The sequence below is a fragment of the Hipposideros armiger genome, unplaced genomic scaffold (genome assembly GCF_001890085.2).
Source record: "Hipposideros armiger isolate ML-2016 unplaced genomic scaffold, ASM189008v1 scaffold_53, whole genome shotgun sequence".
NCBI lineage: Eukaryota > Metazoa > Chordata > Mammalia > Chiroptera > Hipposideridae > Hipposideros > Hipposideros armiger.
In genome coordinates, this window is record NW_017731403.1 from 4,655,528 (window position 1) to 4,672,825 (window position 17,298).

At 39.2% G+C, this 17,298-nt stretch overlaps 1 protein-coding gene across 13 annotated transcripts in view; it reads left to right on the top strand.

Moving 5' to 3' along the window:
- Nucleotides 1–17,298, top strand: part of LIMCH1 (LIM and calponin homology domains 1) — a 377,436-nt gene that overhangs the window by 89,369 nt on the left and 270,769 nt on the right. The gene's annotated exons all lie outside the window — the stretch shown is intronic.

Below are 17,298 nucleotides of genomic sequence, written 5' to 3' on the forward strand. Positions count from 1 at the left end.
TGAGGCTAGCTGCTTGGGGAGAAATTGCCTGCAGCGGTGATAATGTTGGGTGGGGCGGGGTCCCAGCTGAGTCAGCAGGGCGGTACAGTGGAGCTCACGAGGTCAGTCAGATTCAGATTTGGCCAGAGGGGGCAGACTCAACACAGGAAAGATGGCGCCTCCCTTCAGGCTGCACGGGAGGACCCCTCACAACAGAACTGCCGACTGTCCTCTAGCTGTCGTCCAAATGCCACACAACTCAGTCTGCTAATTGTATGTCTCCGACACCCCCCGAGTTACTGTCCTTTTACTGGAGCTCAAGGTGAGTGCCTGGGAGTGAGAGAGTCTTTGTGTGGGCCCTTTAACAGGACGCCTGGGTTTCCTGCTGCCTTCCATCCCACTCAGGTGGTTGGAATTCCCACTGTTTTTCACACCCAGATGTGTGGGTACTCCTCTTCCCAGCACCAGTATTTTGGGCTGGGGAGGCCCGTGTGGGGCTGGGGTTTCTTGTTCCTCTGGGGGGAAACTTCACGGCCAAGATATCCCTCCCAGTGCTCAACTGCCACACAGAGGTTTGGGGTTAGCCAGTTCCATGTCTGCGCCCCTCCTACCATTCTGGATGTGGCTGCTACTTTATATCCTTAGTTATAAAACTTTTATTCAGCCAAACTTCATATGGTTCTCCAGGTTAATTGTTCTATAACTTAGTTGTTCATGGAAGGAAGCAGGCACAGTGTTATTTACTCTGCCATCTTCCTCTTAGACATTAATTTCAAATAAAAGGAGACAGGAGGGTCAGAACAGAACACCAAAAAAGCATTTCACATAAGACACGAGTTTGGCCATTTAGGGTCAGTCTATTTTTGCTCACTAACGTACACATGCTTAGCATATTCCCTGGCACATACATGGCTCTTAATATATATTTGTGGAGTGAACAAGTGAAGGAAGAAATTGGGTATAAAACTGACCAATTAACTGACTGATTTTAGTGCTAGTTAAGAACTTCATTTGTGTGAGCCGCCATTGTGGATTGAAATCACCTGTATTTTCCAAACAAGCTTTCTTTGTACTCATTTTGGTTGACTGCGTTGATGAGGGAAGAGAGACTCTCTAATACCCAGAAGTCCAAATAGAGTATATCTTTTTACAAAAGCACTCATGTTATAGTGATGCAATATGGAAATAATAACAGATTGATTTTTAATCATATACTCATACGTGGCACATGGCTCCTTTCCCTCCTTCTTCCTATTATATCACATGTAATTACTTTATTAGACATCAGTAGTTTAACCAGGATAAACACTAATTGCTGGGAAAAAAATTGCTGGTTTTTAATTTGAAGAAAGGAACTGTTAAGTAAATGAAAGAGGAAAATATGAATGTGCTGTGTTTGGTGATTGTTTTTGTGTAACTGTTTGTTTAGCAATTCAGGAAGTCACTTAAATTTTGCCTGCCAATGTTTGATGCTAGATTTTTATCAAAGGAAGAGTCATATCATTTTTCATGTGTGTTTAGTTAGAGATTTGTTTAAATGGAAACATGAGCTAGGAAGCAAAAGTCTCACTTTTGGGGGATGAGTTCTTTCATGAAAGCTTTGTGTCTTGTGTTCCAATGTAAAGAGGGGAAAAAAATCATATTGGATGTCTTTTTCTTTCTACTCTGGAGAGTGCATCAAATGTGACCAACGTAATGAGTTCAGACCACCTGTGAGACTCTAAATTGCTTTTCCTGAATCTATGTTGAATTAAATAACAACATTTGATTATAGTATTTAAAGCAAATCAAGGAATATTCAGATGAATCAGTGGATAAACACATTTAATAGTAGTATGGACCTTGCTCTTATTGCATATGGATTATTATCCAATGAAACCGCACTTCTTTTATGTTGTAAAGCTTTCCAGATTTCAGGAAGCCAAAGGCAGCTGTATTTTTTGAAACCTCATATGTGATCCAAAAGCACCATTTCCTAGGAGAAACAAAGATTTGTTAATGTACAGTATTTGTAAGCAATGCTCTTTTCTGAAAACAGAAATACACCTGGTGGAGGAAAGCTCTCCTGCCAGATAAAGTTGAATGTTTTTCATTAACTAAGGGAGCAGTTTAGATGAGAAAGATTTGCAGAGCAGGTGCTGCTGGGCCTTTAATTCCAGCGTGCAAAGGATGTGAGGAGATTTGTCTGGCCCCAAGGGTTGAGAACTATTAATATAAGCAACTCAGCAATTTCCTTCTACATTGCTTGCTTTGTTTTGAAGGATGTGCCTACAGAAAACTCATTGACTCAAGGAAATGAAGGATGTGCCCACAGAAAACGCATTGACTCAAGAAAATGCAAGAAGACAGGACCTAACTAAAGTTGTGATTAATAGAAAAGGTTGCATCTGCCAGAGAAAACCCTGTAATCAGAGGCAGTGGAGATATTTCTATCTGGATAGCTATTGTCAGTGGAACTGAAGGGAGTTGATATGTGTGCAAGAGATGGCTCAGAGACTGAAGAAGTCTTCCAGTTTGTATGAGTCTGAATTGTCCCCAAAACTTATACACTCATTTAGTTTGAGTTTAAGATCTGGCAGATTTTCTTTGTGCAAAATTCTATTTGATACTCCTAAGCAGCCACTTGGTGATTTTTCTGAGCCATGTATATGTTTTCTCTCTCTTTTGTTTAGGGCATAACATTAGTTTAGTTTTGGAGTTTTATTGAGAAGTGGTATGGATAATATGCATTAGAGTTTTGGTAAAAATCAATATTAATACATGAGCTTGACCGTAAAGGTAAGTCACTGGTTCTGGAACTGTTTGGTTGGTATCTGGTCAGTTCATAACTTGTGCTTGTGGTGACTCTTTATTGCCCAACACAATGGCGTCTGCCTGGCAATCGCTACCTCTCATTAGGGCAGTCAACATATCACAGCAGCCCTTTTCTCCCCAGAATAACCCTGGGAACAGAGGAGCTAACACAACCATAAACCCTTGCCAAGCACAACAACATGAGGTTCCATCTGCCCTAAAGAAGAGCATCCCTACAAACCTCATTGCCGCCAAGCCAACCATCCAGAGCAATGGGATTTTCAGTCTTGCTCAACATTGGGGATTTGAGTATCTTTTAGGGTAATCTTTCCTCCCTGGTGGTTAGGGGTATTGTCCTCATAAAATAAATCTTCTTGTGGACTATATTTTGCCTAAATCTGCCCTTCCAGTCTCTGATGTGATGACCAGACCACCAGACTGAGGTTAAAGTGCTGGGGGATTTATTGGTGATGTTGTCAACTTCTGACTTAGAGGATCTTGCTCAATAACCACTATGCGCTTCTGTAGGTGCAGATTAAGAGAACCTTCACCATTTTTCCATTCTTTGTTAACTTGTAGGAAACACTCAGATCTCAGGCCTCTGATTGATGATCAGTTAATTGCCCATAAAAGGTGGAGTCATCCCTGTGTTCCCCAACATAGTTTAGGTCGGAAATGATGGCAGTCTTCTGACATGAGAGCTCCATTAAGGTAACCAGAAAGCAGGAAGGATTGGGGGGCACCTGTGGAATTGTTGTCCTTAAAATTTTGGCAATACAAATTGCCATGGGAGCACTCTTAATATTTTTCAAGAAGAACAGAAGTGGGTTGTTACAATTAGTTCCTCCTATTAGGTATTCAAGGAGAGCATACAAACATGTGAAGGTGGCTTTCCAATACTTTTCAGATGGAACTTGTTTAGCTTAGAAATGGAAATTAATTTTGCACCAGTAGCCTGAGATTAGAGTTTCTGTGCGACTGGAGACAGAGAGTAGCTACTGGCCTTTATATCTTGCTTTATTATCTGTTGGTCTTGGCAGTACCTTTCTCTTCCATGACACATTCCCGGAATGGTTTGGTGAAACAAATGCAGTCTTTGGAGGACTTTGACTCTTTGTGGCTGAGATAAATATATATCAATTTAGAGTGGGTTTTATTTCCCTCTATGAATGAAATCCTAGAGAATTGCAATTGTGGAAAGAAAAGTTCAAATATAATATAATGAAGTTCCCCTAAGGTATTATGGTTTGAAGCCTCAGTACATTGAGTAATTGTTCTAAAATAGGTTTTTCTTGTCAAAGGCTTTGAGGGTTGCTGGCAGTCTATTTTCCAAATTGGGGATGAGGAGAACAATTCTAAACTGCAGGTTCAATTGGAACATAGTAGGCAAAAAAGCCTCCATTCTGTCCATCTATACTTGTTTGAAGCACAGTTGGGGCCTGTGAGATTTGCATGGCATGGGGTGGGTGGAATAGCAGGAGTATAGAGGATTTAGACTGGCATTCCTATTCCTGTTGTACTTTTGAAACTTTTGATTCTATTAATGCCCCATACAAATGTATGTTAAAATAAATGAAAGACTAGACCCATAGTCAAGAGGGAAGGGAAGATTATCCTAAGAGATTCACAAGTACAGATAATGGAACCATAAGTTTTAGAAGTCAGTATTCGGAGAACAGCATGGGAATAGCTGGAATGAAGTGAGCTTTGAATGCTGATTGGTTTATTTTCATACTAGCTAATGAATTAATGTGCCATACATCCTCTAACCTTTCTGGAATGGTGAACAAATGGAGAGATGTGCTGAGTAAGTATTGGAAGACAAAATGAACCCTGAGGCAATTAGCTAGAATTTAAAGGAATAAACCATGCGTTTATGATTAAACTAATAAAAGCCTGTATATAAATCCAATTGGTAACACTTTATATAAGGACAAGTGATAAAATCCGTAATGGTTTTCTTGATCTTGATCTTTCAAAGTTTCTTTAAAAATGGAAAGTGGCTTCAGAAATTGAATTAGCATGAGAGGAAAAGGAAGAATGACTTTAGGGTATGTGTGTGTTTCTGAGTTAAAGATTCTGATGTGGATCAGTGTAATGGAAACATCAGGGACAAATTTGAAGGTTAAATGAATTCATTGCATTTCAAGAGGAGCAAGTGTTGTGAGAGAAGGTTACAGAGCTTTTGGGTAAATTGGGCTAGCTACAGATTTTTGCTTTTTTAACAGGATCACCATTCATGCCTGTGTCTGGAAATAAGTAAGATGATTCCCTGGCAGCAAAATACTGTTTTTATTATTATTGCAGTGATGTCAATCCAAACGAGATGACTATGATTCATAGAATCTTCAAGGAAAACCAAATATTCTTTTTTAATAAAGTAATGGAGTTGGGATTTGCACATCTGCTCTTAAAAATCTGTTTTTTATAATATGGAACATATGTTAATCGCTATATCTTTTATTAAACTGAGGGAAAATTCTTGTCAAGTGGATTAATTCTAGATCCTGGGAATGTGGGAAAATGGAGATGAGTATATTGAGACAAATGCCTGCTTGTCTCACCTCTTACCTGGAGAGCAGTGATTTTCAAACTGCTGGTTTTAACCTTTATGGGGATAATAAAATCAAGCTCGTGGGTTGTAACTGGCATTAAAAAAATGAAATGAAATAGAAAATATCAGAGTACATGGAATATAGTAAAAGGTAATACTGTTCTATGAACTTTGTATCAGTTCTCTGTGTGTGTGTGTGTGTGTGTGTGTGTGTGTGTGTATGTGTATGTATGCACAGCTGTGTGCAGTCATGATGTAAGGTATATTTTTTCCTATGTTGTAGAGCTTCAGTTTTGGAGGCTGCTTTCTTTAGGTTTGGCTAGACCAGAAAATCCCATTGCTGATTAGAGAAGTCAGGCTGATTGGTCCAGGCTAGGAGGGTGTCTGATTGAAGACTAAACCCCAGCTTTCGAGTTTCAGTGTGAAGCTGCCTTATATCTGAGAGCTCAGTAGCCTACTCCTGTCTGTCTCCCACCAGATGAAGAAATTCTATGTATCATAGTGCTCCCTGCCCTTCCCTGCCCTCTCCTTGGTCTACATTGACCTAGGAACTAGATACAATGTTTGAAATGCATAAAGAAGCAAAACTCATTAAATTTTTAAAGATACTTTTGGTAATAACTTTATTGAGAAATAATATATATGCCCCTTCATACAAGTCACCCATTTAAAGTATGCCAATTATGTCTTTAGTATATTCTCAGAGTTGGGCAAGCATCACCACAATCAATTTTAGAACATTTTTGTTACCCCAGAAGGAAATCCCATACCGTTCAGCCGTTGTCCCCCAGTCCTTCTTTTCTTGGGTTGATGGCGCTGCCTCAATAGAAACCTTGAGGGGAAAGATTAATTTCCACCTCTAGGCTGACACAGTGGTCTCCAGACTTTGTTTAAAAAAAATCGCCTCTTCCGTGAAAAGGTTTTTGAGTATGTAGTCCCAATTTATGTATACAGAAAAAAATTTATAAATTGTATGTGTCATTATGCTAATGTTATTATATTACCAAACACTAATGTGTTCAGCATGAAGTAGAGAAGCTGATATTTTCCCCACACACCCTGTAGTCATCTGGTATGCCCCCACCCCATTTCAATGCCCTCAGTTTAGCATATCCTGCCCGGGTTGGTTAGGCTCAGCCGACCCCTTGGCCTCTTCTTTGGCCCTCCAGTACCCTCCTACCTACTTACCACAAACTCCAGGCAGTTTTCCTAGAGCCGAGTTTTTTTTTTCATGATGCCAAAGTAGTATCTCAAGCTGTTCCCTGTGCCTAGAATGATTTTCCTCCCTCCACCCTTTTGGAGAACTCTTTCTAATTTATAAAGAATATGCCCACTTTACTAGTCTTCCTTAAACTCCACTAGTCAGTCTTCCTTAAACTCCTAAGCAGCTAGGTGTTCCTACCTCTCCCTTCCCTTAACAGCCAGTACCTATTTACTACTTAATAATGTATCTGTCTGTATCCCAGGGATGAAATTTGTAGGTTGTTTACTGTTGTTGTTGTTTTAACTATTTTAAACAGTATTATAAGGACTATCTTCCTTTGTACATGAATCTCTGCACTTTTCCACTTTTCTTGTGATAGATTCCTAGAATGTTGATGCCATTTTTTTGGGTCATAGTTTAAAAAAAAACCCCAAAGAAACAAACCAAAAACTCAGAAAAATAGGTTAGGATTAGATTGTGGAGTTACTTGAATATCAGATTGGAGCAATTCCAAGCGTTAAAGCTTGCTTATTGGGATATTGATGGTATCAGTTTGCTTGGGCTGCTGTAAGTAACAAAGTCCTACAAACTGAGTGGCTTAAACAACAGGAATTTCATGTCTCACAGTTCTGGAGGCTAGAAGTCCAAAGCCAGGGTGTTGTCCTGGTTGGTTACATTTGAGGGATGGGTCTGTTCTAGGCCTTTCTGGTTGTCTTCATGGCATTCTCCTGTATATCTGTCTGTGTCCCTTTTATAAGGACACCAATCATATTGGATTAGGAGCCCACTTGACTCCCGGATGACCTTATCTTAACTAATTACATGCATAATGTCCTTATTTCTGTAAAAGGTCACATCCTGAGGCTCTAGGGATTAGAACTTCAGCATAGAATTTTGGGAACCACAGTTCAACCCATTGCATTGATTGATACACAATTGAATTTATATTTTATTTATGGAGATTCGATATATTTGTAATTTTGAATTTTCCTAACCAGGAACAAGATACATTTTTATTTAAGATGTATTTATACCTGTTTTATCAAACTTTATAGATTTATTTGATTTGGAGAACTCAGAAAATTACAATATTTGGAAAATAACATTGGAACAGGAATGTTGGGCAATCTGTTTGGGAAATTAGGAAGGTATGAGAATAGAGTGGGATACCTGGCATATAGTTGACACTCCTGAAATGTCCGTGAATTTGCTTAATAACTAGAGGGGGTAAAATAGTAAGACAAAATTTAATTTTGCAATGTGAAAGTTGTGGGAGATGTTGCTGTCTAATTTGGAAGTACTTACATAATTGAATTAGTCTCAAGTTGCTCTTTATCAGGATAGAGACTGCGTTTTACATGTGATAATTTACTTTGTGTGTATAACTTATGGAGGAAGCATAGAAACTGAAAACTATTATGAGAAAAGAATGCATAAAATAAACTCATCACGACTAAGGTCTCCTTTTCCTTCTTATTATTGTCCTCAGAAATAGAGATTATTAAAAATTATTTATATCACATGGAAAAAATAAGAAACACCCTTGAGGGGATAATTATTTTAACACATTTGTTTTTATGGTCAAAAGAAAACGCCAAGTCCACCTTCTGCTATACCCTATTGCATTCCAAACTCCTGGGAGATCTTCCTTCTTCTGAGCACTCCCCTCCACAGTTGAGTGCTGGTTCAGGAATATTTGAGGATTGGCGAATTGTGTCAACACTCAACATTTCATATTTCATCTCAAAGCCAATAGATGAAAGCAGAAATATGTTAAGTTTCAAAAGCATGGGAAGCCTTTGCAATTCACAGATCTGCAGTTTCTGGTTTCAAGTAGTTGCCTTGATGTTCCCTACCTTGTTATACAGTGCTCAGTTAAAACTGCTACCTTCAGAGTGGCACTATGTATTCAATTATTGCATTGGTTTCCTTTTCTTCTTCGTATTCTGCAAGAAAAATTCATCTCTTTAGCTAAGCTCCCACCTGCCCCATCCTCTTACCTTTTGGGAAGCCTCTGCTGGCTTAAGGCTTGTTTCTCAAGGGAGCCTTCACTTGCCACTTTGCTTCTTCCTAAACCCTAGGACAAGCTTTCTGGATGAACTCTTTCTTCTCAGGATCAAACAGTCCAGCCCCTGCTTGGTGCTTCCTCTCAGCTCAATCTCTAGTCCACAGACCTCCCTCTCACCAACCCCTCCTCACCCCCTCACACCAAAGGAACAAAGCATGCTTTTGCTACTATGACAACCACTGCCTGCCACTTCTTAGCTCCCTTTTGAAGTTATTTCCTACTTGTGATGGTGAATTTGTATAAAGTTGTCAAACAGTTGGGCTAAATGCTTTTAACTGTTACAGTCCTTGTTTGAAGACTATGCCTTGCTTCCTTTCGGAACCCTTTATTATAACTTTTTGGTGCATGGGTTTCTCCACTGCAAATACCTGGACCATTTACCCTGCTGATGGCCTCTAGAACATTTCCTTGTCTCTAGACCTACACATCCATCTGTGTGAGGGAGTACATTAGCTTGTTATGCACTCTCAGTTTGAATATATCTTTTGGCAGACTTGTGGATGATGAATTGCCTGTAAATCTAAAATCGGGCAGTATCTTCAAAAGTGCAGACTTAACATAGGATAACTCACTTTGGGCCATTGTGAAAGTGAAAATTCTTTACTCCTCCTAACAATGGTTGACCTACAAACAGCTCTCAGGGACTGCTTTAATTTCTACCATTTGTATGGATGAAGATGTTCAGAAAATTGCAGGGAAACAGAATTGTGTGCAGGCATTGAAGGGAAGCACACAAATGGCTTCTAATGACATGATTGGGAATTTGAGGTCACTTCTTTTGGATGATTATTGAGGCAAGAATCCTAAAATCTTTGAAGTCACAGGATCCCTGAATCCCTTTTTTAACTTTTACACCAAGTAGACTTCTCACTCCACTATAAATACCTTTCTTTTTAGGGGGTCCCATTCCATCTTTGGCCATCTCCTGTTTAGTCAGCTCTTTCTTATTGAGACTGCCTTTCTACATAGTCTGTCATTGTGTCAACTTCTTACTGGGTTTTCTAACCATTTGATTCCCTGGGCAGTTTGCAAACATTTGCATTTGTTGTTGTGCTGCAGGAGGAGACATTTGGAAGATATGATGTATGTAAGCAATGCTGTGGAGGCACTCATCTAAGTAATGCTCAGATGATATGTTGATTCATCGACTCAAAAGACTTTTGAGGACTTGATAACTTGTGGGTCCTAGTCCTAGATGCTGAGGACTTAGAGGTAATCAGGATTGTCCTGGCTTCAAGAGCTTCTAGGCTATCCAGGGAAGGAAGTATTTATATGTTTGAAGTCCCCTCTACACCCCTCCCTAAGTCCGTTGCTGGGATTACCAGTCTCTTCATCTTTGTCAGTAGGACGGGGAGAAACTAATATTTCTTTAATTTACTTTGAACATTAGTTATGTTGGACATCTTATGAATAGTAGCATATATACCGGGGGTGTCAACAAAAATGTATACAAGTGGACACTTTGGTCAACGTTGTTCAAGCAGTAGTTCACCGTAATCAGAAGTGTCTGGACACTGATGGTAACCACTTTGAGCATCTCTTATAATTGCAGAAGTCAAACGTGACTTGTAGTCATCTTTTGTTATTGGTATATATTATTACAATTTTAATCTTGTTTTCCTTTCTTAAAATGTGTATACATTTTTGGCACCCCTGGTATGTATATGTATGTTATTTATATATATACATATATATATGTATATATATATATATATGTTATGTATGTATGTTATACACACACATATACACACACTATATATATATATATATATATATATATATATATATATATATATATAAATATAAATATTTCTGTTCATGTCCTTTGTTATTTTCTCTTCTTTTGTAAGATTTCTGTTCCCTTCCTTTGTTTTTTCTCATTTGGGGTGTTTGTCTTATTGTTTGTATGACCCCTTTGTACATTGATTTTAATACTCTTTCATGTTGCTAACTTATTTATTAAATAAAGGTTTTTTCTTAGAATGAATTTCCTGCCTGAGCACCTCCACTCATAGTTTCCTTGGAAGGAACCTCCTTCCCTTTTCCCCTCTTCTCTTCCTTTCCCACCCTTCTCTCCTTGCCCTACCCCCTCCAACACTTAACCTGGTCAACTTCTTCATAGCTGAGTTTAAGTACCACTGCTTTGTAGAGGCCTATCCAATCCTGCCCTCCCACCTCATATAAATCACCCTCCCCATTATCCTGTTCAAGGAGGTTACTTCATGCTCCTTTCATGGCCCTTACCAACACTGGCAATTACATGCATGTTTCATGTTTTTATCCACCACTGCTATGTAAACCTTGCCTTCAGGGGCTGGTAAATAAGAGAGTAAATGAAACAGCTAAGTGCTTCTCTTTGATCACTATTTTATTAAACTAAAATTTAATTCCTATTTCATCAGTTGGTTAAGAAGTTGTTTAAAGACTTCCATTCTGAAAAGAGTTTACATGTTAGTTAAATGGAAATTAATAAAAATGGAACTTTTTCAAATGGGTAGATGATCAAGAGAAGGAGAATGTGCATCTGGGAGTAAAACAGCTGCCTGGGAGTAGGTGCGGCCAGCTGTTCACCCTGTGCCAAGGAGGCTGCACTCCTCCTGGTTGGCTTGCCCACCTAGGCTCTGGAGAAATCTATAGCATCCAAACAGCCCTCTGAGTATGTGTCTCAAGATGGTGTTTCTAGTGGTCATACACATCTTACAGCTATTTCTAAAAGATAAAGCAGAGATGTTAGCTATGCAAGGCACGTCAGCATTCACAGCAGGCTATTTTCTAGAGAGCACTTGTGAAGCTGATCTGATTATTAGGCTATTTTCTCACATGGTAGGTGTGTTTTAAAGGCAATTCCATGCTCAATGGTGTGAAAATGGAGATGGAAATTTTGACACTTTCTGATTCTGCATCAAATGTTTTAATAGCACAGAAATGTTAATTCTTACAGTTTTACAGCTGTGTGTGTGCATGAGTGTGTACAAGTATATGTGTGTGCATGCATGCACACGTGTGTGGTCATATTTAATGAAACTCTGCTTCTTTGACTAGTTAGTTGGGGTTATTAACATGAGTGCTATAGACATAGCCCTAAAATGTACTGCATTTCTCTGCGGGTTTGACGGTTGTAAATAGTTATGTGTAGTTTATTTTCTAGAATATAATTTTCCCAGATTTGAAGGAAAACAATAGCTGACTGTTCTGAAAGATGAAGAAAGGGGAAGCTGCTGTCAATTATAATATTTAAAAGTATGGCTTTAAATAGAAGGATGAGTTGTTATTTAATATGTATGATACAATATTGCGAACAAACTCTGGTTGACCACATCTGGGTGTGTTCCCCTTGACCCTAAGGAAAGAGGGGTGAGCCAGCAGTGATGAGGTTGGAACCAGTCCACGGAGCAGAGAGGGTGGGGCTGGATTGTGTGGAGTGGAGAGATACTGCTTGGATGGGTCCTTACAACTGAGCATGAGTATCTGGGGAGGACGCAGCTGTGTGCAAAGTCAGCAGCACATGATCTTCAGTTGTTTCTTCAAATCAGCTTCTAAGAATGTGTCTTAAACTCCCTGTTATTTCCAGGTGGTTGGCATCATCTTTTAGTTTTTTTGTGTTTTTTTTCCAGATTTATTTCATGCACTGCTCAAATTTTTTCAAAAGCCATACTGTAAACACGCTGATGAGGATTTCTGCATTTGGTTGCTCTGACTCAGTACACACAGAAATGTAGTGCTCTGAATTTGGTGAATTATACAAGTTTTAAATTATTACTGCTATGATTAGTCTATAATGTCAAGAATCTTGTTAATCATTTTAGCTACATTTACCTGTTGCTGACTCTGGCTTCAGACAAGATATCCAATGGTAGGATCCTTTTGACTTGACCCTAAATGTATGGAAATTCCATGTTCCTTTAGAATTACTAGTATAATTACTTACCCAGTTAGTGAGTTCATAGTTTAATGTTCCTTTATTTCTAGTTTTATTTAGCTACTGGATCAAAGGACACCTGCTTTTTTTTTTTTTTTTCCTTTTTGCCTGCATGAGTTCTTATAACATCAGTGGAGCAGCTATATAAGTATCTTTCATCATGATAGTGATTTTGTTAGTGAGAATATTTAGTCTGTGGGAGTTTATAATACTTATGACTCAATAGCAGCGTGACTTTTATCAGCCATTGTTTTAAAACATGTCTAGGTTTATATTTCTCATACAGCTTATTATTAACTTTTGTTTTAGGGTCCACATCATATCATTTTATTAACAGAGAAAATGAATGATCCAAGTGGATTCTCTGTTCTTGTAGTTTTCAGAAGTCTGTAGCACTTTTTGATGCATTTCCTTATTTATCTTATGTGGTTTTTTTTTCCCAAAAGAGCATCTGCCAATTTCCCAGGGGCAGCAAGTAATATGCCTTGTCGTAAGTATGTAATTAGACAAATAGTCTTAATCAATTTTAGCTGAAAATCGCTTTATTATCAGATTGACATAGATTTAAAACTATACCCTGTGTCCTAGACCACCTTCTTTGACCATCATTGTAGTTTAGAGGGAGATACACCAAAGCAGAAGCAGGTAGAAGATACTGCCTTTATCAGTTCACCATTGCTGCGTAACAAACCATCTGCTCTAGTTACTAATCTCTAACAAATTACCCCAAACTTACTGAAAACAATGACAAAATGTATTTCACTCACAGAACTGCAATTTGGTCAGAACTTTGCAGAGATAGCTTGTCTCTGCTCCACTCAGCATCAGCTGCCTGAGCTCAAAGGCTGGGAATTGTCTGAAGTTTACGTGCTCACACGTCTTATGGTTGATGCTGGAAGTCAGCTGAGACCTTAGCTGGCACTGTCACCTACATGTACCTACATGTGGCCTCTCCATGTGGCCCGGGCTTCCTCACAATATGGGGATTAGGCTTCAAGGACAAAGACAATATTCTGTTACTATGTAAGAAGGGGAGTCCAGCCAGCACCCTGTCACTGACCCCAAGGCCATCAGAGCTAGAGTGCATAGATGGAAAGTACCACTTGGAAACTGGGCATAGCAAACCTAAAAATCCAGAATTCATGTGTTGGTTAGACACAGAGGAAATGCATGTGTCCTTTCTACAGTAAACATCATGTAACATATCTAGTAGGTTTATTGGACACATAACTCTCAATTTAGACAAGTTTTCTGAAATATTTAAATTTCTCAATTGTCAATTTTATCTTGCTTTCATAGTCTTATTGACATTATTCTGGTGATAATCAATTTGATTATCTCATTTTATAGGTATGGACTTTTTGTTTTCTGAAGGCCAGAATGAGACCTAGAGGGGGATTATGGATCTGAGATTTTTATTTACATGACTTAAGGGAAATTATGTGCATTTTTAACCAGGTCCATCATACCGCTGGTTTGAGAAGTGATGTTATAGTAATAAGAACTAACATTTATTGAGCACTTAGTATGTTGTAGACACTGTTGTAAGCACTTTATATAAATAACTCATTTAATTCTCCCAATAGTACTATGAGGCAAGTAGTTTTGTTATTTTCATTTTATAGGTGAGAAAACACCTATAAGAGCAGGTGTTAAGTAGGTAAGTAGCTCTCTCCAAATCATACAGATACTGAGTGCTGGAGCTTGGTTAAAATATATGCAGTTAGACAGTTTGGCTCTAAAATCCATGCCCCTAACATGGTAAAGGTAGAGAATTTGGATGAAACCTAGGCCTTTGACTTCAATTTCTTCCAAGAAACCACAGGATGCTGCATCTGTGAAGAGTTTATAAAAGGATTCAACAAATATTTGCAAATCACCTAAGAGTGATTTCTAAATGTCACTCTTAGATGCTGATAGGAGATTTAAAAACAAACAAACAAAAAATCTTTAAAACACCGTCTTTTCCCTCAAGGACTTTACGATTTACTAAAGATGTTAAAATAAGAATACAACTATATTATAAGCCAAATAATGGATAAATGAATAAGAAATTATGCAATAGAGAATTTCAGAGACAGGCAAGAGGACTGTGTTTCGGAAATAGTAGGCAATTAATTAATATTTACTATGCTTAAATCAAATTTTGAATAGGCTTTGAGATGCATCTTATGATAGGATAGGGGTGGGAAAACACTAATCATGTATGTGAGGGAAACAACATATAGTCCATCTGGATACGAGTATAGAGAAAGTGGGGCCAAGACTGGAAAGGTGAGTTAAAGCCAGATTGCTGAGAATGTTTCTTGAAGCTCAGGCAGAGGAAGTTGAACATTTTTCCCTGAGACAATGGGCAGTAATCGACAGTGTCTGAATCATGCACTAGAGTGGAGGGAGTTTGCATGACCTTGCATGAACTTTTGAGGCATGCTGAATCACTTAGTTGCTGTTTAACCTGCATAAGTTGCTCTCTAAGAATCATTATTCTCAGTTATAAAATGGAGATAAAAATACTGGCCTCATAACGGTTTATAAGGAACAATGAGCTATCATATGTAAAACTCCCAATGTAATGCTTAACATGTGCAGGCACTGTATAAATGATGCTTTCTGATGTACTTTTATATCATATACTACTTTATTGGTGATTTTGCCTGGCTTCACAGAAGCAATTTTCAGGATGAATTAGAGTAGAGTTAAAGAGGAAACTTCAGTTAGGATTCAAGTATCAGTTTTCAGTAAGGAAAACAAAAGCCACATTAGGTGTTTCAATGGAGGGAATTTAATAGAGGGAATTGGTTACATGGATGCTTTAAGGGCTAAGAAGCCCAACTGGACAAAGACAACCTAGAGATTAGCAATGGCAGAAAGCTATGACTACTCTTAGAGCTAAAAGGACATAGGGGAAAGATAGTGTTACCTGAGCCCAGAGACTAGGGCAGCTCAGTGAGGGCTGTCAATGTGGAGGGAGGGGCTGTGCAGTTGCGGGGAGGGGTGGTGTTTGCTGAAGATGCCACCTGAGGCAAAGCTAGGGAGGGAGAAACACCCTGGCCTTCCCACTCCTCCTGCCCTAGTCTTCACCAAAGCCTCTGACTTACTGAACTTACCTGGAAACCAGTTGTCAAGAGGGCCTGGGAATTAGAAGTCCTCTGTAATATAAACCAGATAGGGGGTATGGGCAGTTGGGAATGGATCTGAAAGCAAACAAATGACTGGCATAAATGGAATTGTAATTGGCTATATCTATGCTGTCCAATACGGTAGCCATTAGCTACATGTGACTAAATTAAAATTTAGTCTCTCAGTTACATTGGCTGTATTTCAAGTGCTCAGTGGTCATATGAATATTTCCATCATTGCACGAAGTCTATTGGACAGTGCTGGTCTATATGTTGTCACCAAGGGTGTATTAGTGTTGTGCAAATGGAAAGGTAGATTCAGATTTGAGAGGCAGTGAAAATGTAAGATGAACAGATCTTATAAAATTATGGAAAGTGGGGAATAAAGAGAAGACAGGTACTGAAATTTGTCTCTGTGGAAAATGCACTGGTAGTAGTTTTAGAAGTGATAGGGGAACCAGGAGAAGAATCTGCTTTGTGAGGGGAGGTATTAAGCTTGTTTTGGGCCATGGTGGGTTTGAGGATCCAGCAAAACTATATGTGTGAAGTGGCCTATGCGGTTGCATCTTTGGTTAGAGATTGGGCTAGAAATACATATAAATTTGAAAGCTGCTCCCTTTGAAGTGATAGCTGAACTTTTGGGAAGAGAGCCACCCACTAAGGATTTGTGACTTCGTTTAAGGGTACAGATGCAGACAGTGTAAACCATGTGGTCTATGCCTTGGCAGAACAGGAGATGGCGATTCCATCTGACATTGTCAGTCATGCAGCCCAGATGCATAGGAAGGTCATGGAATTCCAAACAGAAGTGACAGATTAGGAAAATAGGGTGATGGGAGATCTTGATGGAAGTGAAAAAATCGACCCAGTAGGTGTGAGGTAGTGTTGACAGTAAAAGGATACCAATGAAGGAGATGCTATCATTAGGAAACCTTCAGAGTTGAAGATCATTCAAGAGATGCTTCAGAGTGGGGTGCAGATGAGGCTTGAGGTGAAGAGCCTCTCACTTGCAAAAGAGATTTGAAAAACCAAGTGCCATTAGAAGTTGAAATTGCTGTGGATTCGCCCATTAAATAAATATTTTTGAGGCTTTACTGTGTATCCAGCACTGTGTGGGCACTGGGCATAGCATATGAAAGATACAGCCCCACCACTTCAAGGGATGCGTAGTCTAAACTAGAGCAAGAATCTCCTGTGGGGGAGGGTCTTGTTAAAAATGTGGGTGCTGGTTCCACCCCTCGAGAGACTGAGAGATTTGGTGGTTGGAGGGCAGAACAGAGGAAATAGAGGGTATGTTAGACTGAGTAGAGCTGAGAGAGCAGAGGCGATTCTGGCCCTGAGGGGAGGATTGTCACATACCTGTGCCTACGCCACAAAGACAAGTAAGAAGGAGGTAGGAAAGGGACAAGAGGCAGGTTCTTGACCGGTGTGAGGGCAGGAGGAATACCGAAGAGGCAGGGTTTTGTTTCTGGAGGCGTTTGCAGAACTAACCAGCCCTAAAATCCTGTGCATAATTTTTCTACCCAATACCTTTGAGCTAGCATTTAATAAAGTGAAATATTTCAATCTACAGGGCGGACTTAAGGTGACTTGATCAAGGCATTTAAAAAATGAGATGGTTGGGCCGGCCGAGTGACATGATGGTTAAGAGCTGGCTTGGGA